The 12,633-nt window shown below is 42.9% G+C and overlaps 1 long non-coding RNA gene across 3 annotated transcripts in view; it reads right to left on the bottom strand.

Moving 5' to 3' along the window:
* The window catches only part of LOC138154746 (uncharacterized), a 186,652-nt gene that overhangs the window by 4,407 nt on the left and 169,612 nt on the right, over positions 1-12,633 (bottom strand). The window contains exon 3 of one of the 3 annotated variants that reach the window (XR_011166676.1): positions 5,567-5,625. The exons of the other annotated variants lie outside the window; for them this stretch is intronic. This is a non-coding gene — a long non-coding RNA (uncharacterized lncRNA). The remainder of the gene's footprint in view (positions 1-5,566; positions 5,626-12,633) is intronic. 3 annotated transcript variants of the gene reach the window in all.

Below are 12,633 nucleotides of genomic sequence, written 5' to 3'. Positions count from 1 at the left end.
GAGAGAGAGAGAGAGAGAGAGAGAGAGAGAGAGAGAGAGGTGTTAGAGGAAGTCAGAGTAGCACAGGGAAAATAGGAAAAAATCACTGCATGCTGGAAAGCTTTTACCAACCCCTGTCTAACATTCACAGGCCAGGGTCCAGAACGATAGGATGATTTGTCTGGGACTTTCACTGTGTCTGGTTTCCAAAGCTTGATTCTTCCTTTCTTCCTCTCACTAAATGATCATTCTTAAGAGCATTTGTCTTCCTGGGTCATGGTCTGAGGTTTTTTGCTTGTTGTTTTAAAGACTGGGTCTCCCTATCTCCCCCAGGCTGGAATTATACTCAAGGACAGATCCCACTGCTGATCAGTAGGAGAGCTTTGACCAACTCTGTTTCTGACCTGGGCTGATTCACCAGCTTAGTCAAATCTCTTCTCCTGTGTCCCAATACACTCTGGGTCTCACCATATAAATGCCAAACTTAGTAAGTTCACTCATTCCACATAAGCCCACTGTATCTCAGAACTCCCAGGCTGAATTCCCCCTGTCCTAGCATCCCACTAGCTAGAAAACAGACATTCATCCCTACTCCCTGCATGACCTGGAGTTTTAAGGATGCCAGTACCCAAATATCATGGGGAGTGCTTCAGTACTTTGGCTGGAGGGGGGTCACCAAGAGAAAGATGCCCTTACTGAAACTGGAAAGGAAGCAACCAGGGGTTGGAGATATTTTAAAAGGCCTCCAGAGGGCGCAGGGGGGCTGGCTGAGTTCCACAACGGAACAGGTGCCTGGGGTAAAGAACCAAAGTATTGTATGCCGCTGATTTATTCCCTGATCCTGAAGAGCTGCAGAAAGGGAATGCAGTTGAGGTCAGGTTTTCCCTACCTCTCCAGCCTCAGATTACCCACAGTTCACAGAGTCATGGAATCTCAGAGATGGAATGAACCTAAAAGCTGGCCTGATCCATCCCCTGAGAAGAATGCATCCCAACTACAGCATTTCCAGAAAGCTCTCTCCTGTCCACTAACAACCTTAAATGATAAGGAAATCATTAATTATGAGAATAGTCCATTCCTTTGAACTGAAATTTTTGGAAAGTTTTTCTTATATTGAGCTAAAACCTGCTTTCCTGTAACCTGTTGATCTGAATTCTCACCTTTTGGGGCCAAATAGGATAAGTTCCATTCCCAGCCTAAGGAATCTGCATTGGTATACCATACAGACATTTCCACATTGAGCTCACTTCTCCTTGACCCCATACCCATGGATAATCTGTCGGAGGGGAACATGAAGCCAAAAATCATACATGTTTTAAATCTTACTCTTAAAACTATAGATATAGGGTGGCTAGATGATGCAGTGAATAGAGCACCAGCCCTGGAGTCAGGAAGACCAGAGTTCAAATCCGGCCTCAGACACTGAACACATACTGGCCATGTGACCTTGGGCAAGTCACTTAACCCCAACTGCCCTGCCTTCCCCCTTCCAAAAAAAAAAAGCAAAAAACAAACAAACAAACAAAATTGTAGATAAACAGTGTATTTTTCCCTCAACCCTCTCTCCTCTCCACCACCCCCCCCCACACACACACACACTGCTTGGTCTCTATGCCTAAGTAGGCATCAGAATGTTATTTAACTTTCCTCAGTGCCCTATTCTAGGTAACAACCCACCTCAAGGCACAGAATATTGACTTAATTGCTCTAACTCTGAAGGCTGGAGGGAGACCAATTTGTAAAGCTCTTTATCTTTCTTCTGGCCTTATTATTATTTATAGGATCATAGAGTGTAGAGGTGGAAGGTACCTTAGAGATCATTTCACAAATTCAATTAGATTCAACAAGCCATTATTAATTACCTGCCAGGTACAAAGCACTGTGCTAGGCACTAAGGATAAGAAGAGACCTTGTCCCTGCCTTCAGGAAACCACTAGTGAGGGAACCCCAATGCAGATAAATAGGATATGGGGTAAATCGAGGGAGGAGAAAGCACTTGCAGCTGGGGAAGGATCAAGATGATTATGTAGAAGATTTGGTATTTGGGTGCAATCCTGAAAGAAGTTAAAAGATTCTGAAAGTCAGGGGTGATTCCAAGCATAGGGAGAGGCTTCTGAGAGTCCACCTAGGCAGGGGACAGAATGTTAAGTTCAGGAAATAGTGTGTAGGCTATTTTGGCTCAAACATGGAGTACAGGAATAAGAGTAATGTAAGATAAGTCTGGAAAGGTAGATGAAAATCAGATTGGAAAGGTCGTTGAATACCAGGCCTTAGGAGTTTGTATTTTACACTACAGAGTAACAGGAATCACTAAAGGTTTTTAAGAGGGAATGACATGACCTGTGCCTTAGAAACGTTACCTTATCAGGTATGTGGAAGGACTGGACAAGGAAAAGCCTAAAGTCAAGGAGGCTAATTATGGGATATTAATTATAACAGTTCAGATGAGCAGTAACAAGAACTGGGAATAGGATGGTGACCATGTTAAGTGGAAAAAAGGGATAGATACAAAGGTGTTACTAGTGTAGGATTGGTAGTTCTCAACGACTGATTGGATGTGGTGGATTAGGGAGAAGTAAGGGTCAAAGATGCTCCAAGGTTTGACCCTGAGGAACTGGAAAAGTGGGTGATACTCATATATGTAGGGAAATAGATAGAAGGGAAAAGCTTAGTGGAAACCATGATGAGTCTTGTTTAGATGTTGAGATCTGAGGTACTGATAAGTAGCACCATCAGGTGCTATGATCTGGCATGCAGTTGGTGGTACAGGGCTGATGTATAGTAGAGAGACACACAGGGTGAGGAAACTGAGGTCTGGGAAATTGAGGGATTTCTACAGAGCTATGATTCAAACCCAGGTCTTCTAACCCGAAGTCCAAGGTTGTTTCCACTGTTGGAAGATTGCAGAGGCTACTTTATTGTTTTCCTTCTCAGCCTTCCCTACCAGCTGTGGGATTGTTGGTCTAGTCCAAGAGAAAAGCAGCCTGAGCATGATAAGAGAAAAGGGGAACTCACGAAACTTTATGCAGATTTCTTGTTCACTCAAGCATGGCACAGGATCGCAAGCCTTTGTATGCCGTGTAAATGTGAGTTATTATTACTACTAATGAAATATCTATTCTAGGTATTATTATCTTCTCCTTCTCATCTTTTTCAGTGGAGGATAGGAATGACCTTAGGAAAAGGTGCTATCCTGCTATTGGTCATTTGTATTTAATGTCTTCCAGACTATTGTAGAGGTGTATAAAATAGCTGCATTGGGTAGTTGAATAGAAGTGCTTTGTTGATGAGGAGATAAGCTCATCCTTTCTGAAGGCTCACTGGAAGCATCCTTGGTACAACTCCAATGGCAGGCAGGGCAATGGGGATGGTTTATACCTCATCCTGTTCTCTTATGATTTTGAGCATTATTGGTTATTATTAACATTATTGTCTCTATGTGAGCATGTAACCTCTATTACAGGGAGCCCTAAAGGGCCATCACTAGGGATGTTTATCTTGCTTTATAACCAATTCTTATACACATACATCACCACAGGCAGAGAAAGACACTTAATTAATATGTATGGCAATGATGGTGACCATCTGTTAAATGGGGATAATAACACCTGCCCTACCAACCTCACAGGGTTGTTTTGAGGAACAAATGAGATAATGGATATGACGGGCGAGTTGGAAAGGATAGAGTGTTACAAATAGATAGGAGGAGGGAATAATGGTGATAAAGAATCCAGGAAGCATCAGCCATTACAACACAATAGAGGCAGCTGCTGTGATGGAGGAAGAACACTGGCCTTGGAGTTCAGAGAGCATATGAGGTGAAAAAATTATACTAGTTGGTATTTATATAACACTTTCAGGCTTGTAAAGCACAATACATTCATTAATTCATTTGCTCCTGTGAGGTAGATGCTATAATTATCCCCATTTTTAAATTGGAGAAACCAAGGCTGGGAGACATTAAGTAACTCTTCCCAGAGTCACACAGCTAGTAGTTATCCAAGGGAGGATTTGAACTCAGGTCTTCCATACCGAAAGAGTTATAAAACTGTGTATATCTTTTGACCTAGCAATACCACAAATAGGTCTGTTTTCCACGGTGATCAGTGAAAAAGGAAAAGAACCTATATGTTCTAAATTATTTATAGCAGTTTTCTTTGTGGAGGCAAAGAACTGGAAATTGAGGGGATGCCCATCAATTAGGGAATGGTTAAACAAGCTATGATATATGACTGTGATGCAATGTTACTGTGCTGTAAGAAATGATGAGCAGGTTGGTTTTAGAAAACCATGAAAAGACTTGTATGAAATAATGAAGAGTGAAATGAGCAGAACCAAGAGAACATTGTATAGAGTGACAGCAATATTATTCAAAGAACAACTGTGAATGGCTAAGTTATTTTGAAAATTATAAATATTCAAATGAACTACAATAGACCTATGAAGGAAGGTGCTATCCACCTCCAGAGAAAAAGAAAAAAAAATATTCATACTATAGTTTTACAAATGGTGACTTTCTCTAATGTGTATGGGGGGAGCTAGTTTGGAACTTAAAATGTAACCCAATAAGTTAAATTTTAAAAAAAATTCAGGTTTTTCCAGACTCCAAGTCCAACATTCAATCCACTGCATCAGAGGTGTCAAATATGCCTCCATGGACAACACTCCCAAGTGTGGCCAGAACCAGATTAAAATGTAATTAGAAAATATTTAACTAAACAAATAAAAATTCAATAGAACATAGATAATGTTAATATGTGGTTTCCTAAGTCAATGTGAGGACCGCAGGGATCTTTATACATGGTTTAATGACCCCCTTTTTTATAAGAGTTTGACAAGATTGCCTAACATAAACAGTCCCTCTGCCTGGTACATACAAAGCATTTTGTACCTATATAAATATATGCTATTGTTGTTACTCATCCTGACATTGATGAGTGACCTTGGATGCATTGTTTCCCTTCTCTGTGCCTCACTTTCCTTATCTGTTAAATGAAGGGGTGGACTGGATGCCTTCTAAGGTCTCTTTCTGCCCTAACATTACTGTGAGTGCAGGATTCTAAATTCCTGACATCTAAGGAGGCTACCTGGGAGGATGAGAAAATATCGTCTTTTCCTAAAAGAAGGGCTTAGGAAGCTTGAGAAACCAGTCTATCAATCAACAAGCAAGAATTAAATACTTCCTACGTGCCAGGCATCATGCCCATAGCCCAGGTCCTGGAAACTAGTGAGACTGGAGCTATTGCTATTCCAGTGTAAATGTGGGTCTTAAGAGTCTGCTACAGTGCAATTAGTTAATAGTAGTGAGGGAAAAGGGCTTTCAGAACACAGGTGCATTGTGAAGCAATTAACACAATCCTGTAAAGGAATGAGTGTCTTGCATGCACCTGAGCCTAGAGTAGACAGAGCTGGGAATTCCCTCATCCTGAACCAGGTGCAGGGGAAAGAGGATGGCTGAGTGTCCCTGTTAGCACAAGAAGGAGAAAGGCAGGTCAGACTCAAGGCTTTATGGTTAAAAAGCGAGGGCTAGAGAAGAGGATGATAGGAAATGAGGAGTGTGAAGACAGAGGTTCATATCCCAGCTCACCTCAAGTCTGTATGACTTTGGGAAAGTTGCTTCCCCTCTCTGGGCCTCAGTTTCCCCACCTGTAAAATGAAGAGACTAGACTAGGTGATCTTAGAATTCTCTTCAACTTCTAAATCCTATAATCTAACATTAGACCTATCATTTAAAACTTTTTGAGTCTGGATCAAGGGTTTGAAGGTATCCCATCTCTATCCCCAGGCACTGAAAGAAATGGGTGATGTGATCCCTGAGCTGCTGTCAGTGATCTTTGGAAAACCACAGGTAATGAGAGTTTTGGACAACGTCCTTATTTTCAAATGTCAGTCAGTCAAAATATGTACATATTAAGTGCCTACTGTCTGCCAGGAACTCTGCTAAGTGCTAAGAATACAAAAAAAAAAAAAAAAGGTGAAAGACAGCTCCTGCCTTCAAGAAGCTCACAATCTAAGAGGGGAAGAAAACCCAGAAAAAGAAGATGACCTGGGGGAGAGAGGAGGGATAGTACCTGGCACGTGTGCATAATGGAATTCTGCAGCTTGGTGAGAAATGATGAGGTGTCTGCCTGGGCTTCCTCCTTAGAGGATCTTTGAGGAGCTCTCCAATGTCTGCCTTCTCCAGTCAAGGGGCAGGGGCTGCTGAGAAGCTGCGAGCTTCAGAGCTGATTTGATCTTACAGAAAAATGAATTTCTAAAAACAGTGGAGAAGTCCAAATGAGCAGCCAGGTGGAAAGGGATGAAGTGTCTGCCTTACAAATATTATCTCATTTTCATCCTCACAACAACTCTGAAAGGTAGGTGCTATTTATTATCTCCATTTTACTCCTGAGGAAACCGAGGCAGCCAGAGGTCGTGAACTCATGTTGGGCAATTTAAAGCACCAGGGACCCACATTCATATTCTGAACTAGAAAGCAGCATCTCCCTCTCCACCCCACCTTCCCATCCCTTCAATAATAATTGTTATTATAGCTAATATCTATATAGACCTTCTTAAAGTTTTCAAAGCATGTTCCATGTATATTATCTCATTTGATTCTTACAACTCTGTAAGGTAGATGCAGTTATTCTAATTTTGTAGATGAGGAAAATTTGGCTCAGTGGCTGAGTCTGTGGTCACGCAGCTAGTGTGAGGCAGAATTTGAATTCAAGTCTGTCACAATTTTTAGTCTAGTTCTCTATCCACTGTCACTGCTTCAATTTTGTCCCAGAGGATATTCTGGAATTTCTTCATCTGAAGAGTTTTGAAAATCAAGTAAGATAATATTCTAGGATATTTTGGGAGTCCTCCCATGTGAAGGCAGGTGAATGAATGGGTAAGATGACCTCTCAGGGTCCTTTCCAGCCACTGATTCCTGAAGGTACCCCACCCTAATCCCCATGGACCTTCCTCTCACCAGGGACCCAGGCAAGCCTACCAAGAACTCCTCTCTGACTTTCAGGGAGTCAAGATGCCTCAGATGCACCTGTGAGTCCTCCTCCCATCATTTCCACTCCTGTCCCCTGGGGTTCAGCCAACTTAAAACCAATACCCTCTCATCTAGAGCCCAGCGGCTGCAGCTGTCAAAGAAGATGCTATCAGGAGTTGACTTGACATTTCCACAGCCGCAAGACCCAGAGATAAAAGTTGTCACTAAACAAAGTTCATTCTCTCTCGTTTGCTCACTTGCTGGTGCTCTCTTTTCTATCCCTCCTCATCCTTCTTTGCCCTCCTCCCCCTTTTTCCCTTTCTGACAACAGGGCTGGGTCTAGACTGGATCTTCTCTCTTGCTGCTGCTGCAATTCCTGCTTAAAAAAAAAAACAACTCACCTCACAATTGATGATTACGAAGAAGCAGTTTATCACCTGTGCTTTTATGATTGCAGCAACTAAGGGGAAAAAGATGTCCTTTCAGATAAGCGTTTGAAAGGGGGTGGGGGGAGAAAGATTTTCAAAGCTCCCTTTGTTCTCTTGAGGGGCTCTTTCTTGCTTTGGAGTTCTGACAGACTGCACAGGAGAAAGGAGAATTTTTTGAAAAACAAAATGCAAGCTCACTTCCAACCTGTTTCATATTCGTCAGTCATCAGGGAATTTGCCTTGACTAGGGGTTTAGGTCGGTCTCACAGCTCCCCTTCTCTTCGTTAATTGGGAGTTTAGTTCAGAGGAAATCTTTAGGAAAGGGCTCTCTGTGTTGAAGAAGTCATCTCCCACTCCTCCCTGACATAGGTGGGCTGGGGCAGGGTAGGCTGACTGAATCCTGGTTAACATCATTGACAAAGAGATAAGAGGTGTATCTTTGAGGGGTTTCAAGAAACCGATGGGGGTGGGGGGCACTAGCTTCAAATCCAAGGAAGGGCAGGCTGGATAGCACTGGATGCTGAAAAAGTGAACTTTGGTTTGGGTGGGAAGGAAAAGGATGGAAAGATTGGGAATTAATGATGAGGTCATCTCTCTCAAGATGGGGCATGGTCCCTGAGCAGTCTCAGGTCCTTCTAAGAAAGCAAGAAAAATGTAGATTCTCCCCCTCCAGCCCCAATGTAACATAATGGGAAGAAGCTCCAGAATGAATAATCCTTAGGGACCCAACTCTGTTTTCTTCTATGAAAGGGAACTGGGAAAAAGTCACTGAGGCTGAGCCTATAGCTTCAGTCTGAACACGTGCAAGCCCCGCTAATTCACAGAATCATAGAATTTCCCTGACTGGAAAAGACCTTAGAGATGATTGCATCCAACTCCCTTGTCTTGCAGAGAAAGAGGATGGATTGATTTGACATAAAGACGGTACCAGGTGCTCCATAGGGCTGAGCTAGTCCTCGCAGTGTTGGGACCCTCCCGATGTAAAAATGTAACCGCTAATTAAATGCCCACAGGCTTGGTTCCAAAGCATTCCCAACCTCCTCTGCGCCAACTCTGCCAGAACCCTGAGTGCTAGGAAGGGGAAAATCCAATGGCAGAGAGCACGGCTCTGGGCAAATGTCAGCCAGACCTGGCCAAGCATATGACTGTGTCACTGTCACCAGCAGGGAAGCTCTGACAGCCAAGAGATAGCAGAGCTCTGCTAGAGGGGTGGGGCAGATGGCATCTCCCCAGCCCCTGTCATCACTCTGAGAAACCTCGTGCCTGCTCTTGGCTTCTTCTCTGGAAGGCTGCTCGTTCAGCCCTGACCTCCTGCACCTAGCGCAACCCACCTACCCAGCAATGCCATGCCTACTGTGTGGGAGGAGGAAACAGAAAAACTGGCAAAAGTCAAGATTCCCTCTGCCACCTGCCCACCATTACTACTCAGTGCACCATTGGCCTTCCCAGGGACTGGGGCCTCCCTCGTGCTAGGGCCTGGGGGCTCTGACTACAGGCTTCCAATCAGATATCTAGGAAGCTAATGCAGCAGAGGGGTGGCATGAGGCCTTCTTTCTCTCCTACCAACTCCTTACCCAGAGCCTGGGTATTGAAACAAGTGCTCTGAGCCCAGATGGTAATTTCTGCTGCCTAATTATGCATGCATACAATATTAGCCAAAACCATTTGATTATCTCCTCCATCCCCAAGCAGATCAAATGGAGAGGCTGCTGGGGTGGGGTTTGAGCAGTAGGGTGTTACTCCACTGGGATAATGGCTTACAAGATGGCCTGCTGTAACAAAATCAGCCTCTGGTCCCTCAGCCCTTCTCTGAGGCCCCTCACGTTCTTGGGGGTGGTGACTAGCACTGAGCCACACACTTGGAAGTTCAACCTCCTTCCTATTGCCATCTTAAAGGCAAGTCATCTTTTCTGTGAGACTTAGTCACTTTTCTAGCTCTGTGAAATTCTTATTCCCACCCCTGATTAGACTATCAGCACCTTGAGGACAAGCATTGTGCCTTTGTCAGTCCTTAATCCCCACTGTTTAGCACAGTACCTTACACACTATTACAGTTTATTGAATGCAGAATAAATGAATATTGACTTTCTTAAATGTCCAGTGAACAAAGACCTCCCTAACCGTAAGAGTTGTTCAAAACCAAAGTGGGATCCTGTAAGGGTTATGGAATTTAAAGATCTTCCATGCCCCATTGGACTTGCTGACGTAGCAGGAAAGGGTGGAGCAAGAGGAAGCGGAAGCCAAGCTAGAGTTCCTGAGGTGGCTAGCAGTGGCGGTGATGGCGGCAGCCCTTTTTGAGTCAGCCAGAATTTCTGCTAAGGACTCCTGCTGAGGACTGCCAGGGGCCGGAGCTGCTGGGAGCGCGCTTCCTGGACGCTGGGTGGTTGCTGTGAGTGGGGAGAGGAGGACCTTTGCCTGAGGTAGCCTGTTCTGTTTTAAAGGCTTAAGAATGTGGGTGCTTTCTACTTTATCTACCTGTGCCAATTTCATAACTACTCTGATGGCTTTGACTTTCTGGTTTGGGGACTCAGTCTTTTGGTATTTTAATAAATTTTCTAGCTCATTCCCCCATATAGAAAGCCTGATTTATTTTGTGATGGATAATTACATCAGCATATCTGTAATTTCCATAGGCATTGTGAATATTGCATTGCTGATACAGATCCTAACTGGAATGTTGGGAGGGGAGCTCCCTGTCACTGAAAGCATTGAAGAAGAGGTGGCATGACCATCTATCTGGGATACTATGAAGGGGGTTGGAGTAGATCCTGTCCAACTTTAAAATTTCTGAAGTTAAATGCTGGAAATACTGCATTCTCAAAGGGAAAAATGGGGAAAGGACACTCAAACGCACATGTGAGCAGTGAGGTGGTATAGTGGTTAGATAGAATACTGGGCCTGAAGTCAGGAAAACCTGAGTTCAAATACAACCTCAGGCAGACCATGAGCAGTACTTAAGTGACTATTTAACTTCTGTCTGTCTCAGTTTCCTCAACTGTTAAACAGGGGTAATAATAGGACTCCCCTCCCAGGACTGTTGTGAGGAGTAAATGAAATAATATTGCAAAGTGCTTAGTATGGTGCCTGGCACTTAATATACGCTTTTTCCCTTCCCTATCTCACAACAAGAGAGGTATTAATTAGATCCCGGGCAGAACTTTCCAAACATCATTTTTAAGAATTGATGCTTCTTTTGTTCTATCATTCATTCCTGAATATATTCTTCTCTCCTCCCTATACAGTGAATTCTTTATTAAAAAAAAAAGAATACTAAAGAGAAGGAAAAAGTAGTTGAGTAAAACTAACCAAAATATCAACCAAGTTTAAGAATTTATGAATTCTCCCCCATTCAGACTCCAACCCCAACCCCTATGTAAAAGGGAGAAAGTTGCATTTTCTTTCCTTTTTTAAAATTTTCTTCTTTGGAGGGGTGCCCTTTGCTCTTTGATCACCTTCATTTCCAAACATGCTGCTCAAAAAGATTACTATCCCCTATAATAAATAATTTTTAAAAGAATAACAGGGGGAAAAGAAAAGCAATTTATCAAAGTAACCAATATATTAACCAAGTCTGATAGTATTTTCAGTGTTCTACACTCATAGGCTACACACACACACACACACACACACACACAGGAGCAGGGTGCATTTTCTTATCCAGCTTAATTATTTTTGTTCTTTCTATTTACATTGTCCAGTTATGTCATAGATCGTTTTCCTGGTCTTGCTTCCTTTACTCTGCTTTGATTGATAGGTCTTCTCACACTTCTCTCAATTCTTATATTCATTATTTTTTAGAACAGAGTAATTCCATTACATCCAAGTACCACAATTTGTTTTGCCATTCCCCAGTCCATGGGTTCCTATTTTTTTCCTAGTTCTTTTTTCCTACTTCTTTGCTCCTGAGAGAAAGCTACTATGGAACATGTCTCCTGGGGAGATATGCCTATCAGTGGGACCTCTGAATCAGTGGCATTTTAATCACATTTTCCATAGTATTATTCTCAGGCAAGATGGCCTAGTAAAGAACTGACTTCAGGGCTAAGAAGACCTGGGTTCCAATCCCCCCTTTCCACATATTGGCTGTGTGACCCTGGGTAAGGGACTTTTCAACACCACATTCAATTCTATAAGACAATAAACAGCAGATTGGCACCCACTCAGAAGGGCTTTCCCCTAAGAAAACTCTACATGGATGAAATCATAGGTAGGCCCAGACCAATAAAATAAATCATCAACAACACTAGTTTTAAAAAATTATTGAGGAAGACACTGTGCCAAAGATTGGAAATATCGGCAAATATAAGATACTTTCAAGGAGGAAGTACAAGAGCAGCAACAGATGACATTTATATAACAATTTAAAATTTACAAAACATTTTTTCACATGTTAACTTACTTTATCTTCACAACAACCCAGGAAGGGATGTGCTATTATTACCTCCATTTTGCAGATGAGGACACTGAGGCTGAAAGAAACTAAGTGATTTGCCCCAAGTTGGAGAGTTAATAAGCATCTGAAGCTGGATTTGAACTTTGGTCTTCCTGACTCTAGGTTAATCAATCACTTTATCCACCTTGCTACCTGGCCGCCCAAGTTTAACAAGAAAAAAAAAAAACATTCCTCCAGAAGTTCAGAGGAGAGAACTATTCCAGACTGGGATAGTTCTCAAAGGCTTCACAAGGAACTGAAATCATCATTCCCTGGATTTGGTAGGGCTTCCAAAGGCATATAGGGCTAGGCCAACTCATAGCTGCCCAAGAATCCTTTAAGTGATATCCCAACCAGTTCAGCCCTCATTTCAAGGCCTCCAAAGATTCTAAATGGACTCATTCCCCTGACTCCCAGGCAGCCCATTCCACTATCAAGACAACAGGGCTTTGAGACATGATAAGAGTGAGAGGAGCTGATACCACAATATTATGTAAAGAACACCAGACTGACTATGAATCAGAAAACCTGGCTTCTAGTTTGGGTTCCACCACTTATTAGCTCTATGATCTCAAACACATCCATAAATCTCAGTTTCCTCATCTGCCTGTTTCAAAGCATTGTTGTATGGCTCAAATGAGATCGAGAACCCTCAAGGAAGGATACCCTGGTTGGGGTGTGCAGGAACGATAAAGATGGGGAAGGCGAGAGAGAGAGACAGAGAGACAGAGAGACAGAGAGAGAGAGAGAGAGACAGAGAGAGAGAGAGAGACAAAGAGAGAGAGAGAGAGAGAGAGAGAGAGAGAGAGAGAGAGAGAGAGAGA

The sequence above is a fragment of the Petaurus breviceps genome, unplaced genomic scaffold, assembly GCF_028583685.1.
Source record: "Petaurus breviceps papuanus isolate PSGF00001 unplaced genomic scaffold, PetGlider_PUasm1.0 91133, whole genome shotgun sequence".
NCBI lineage: Eukaryota > Metazoa > Chordata > Mammalia > Diprotodontia > Petauridae > Petaurus > Petaurus breviceps.
Note: the sequence above shows the minus strand (reverse complement) of the source record. Positions and strands in the feature narration are given on the sequence as shown.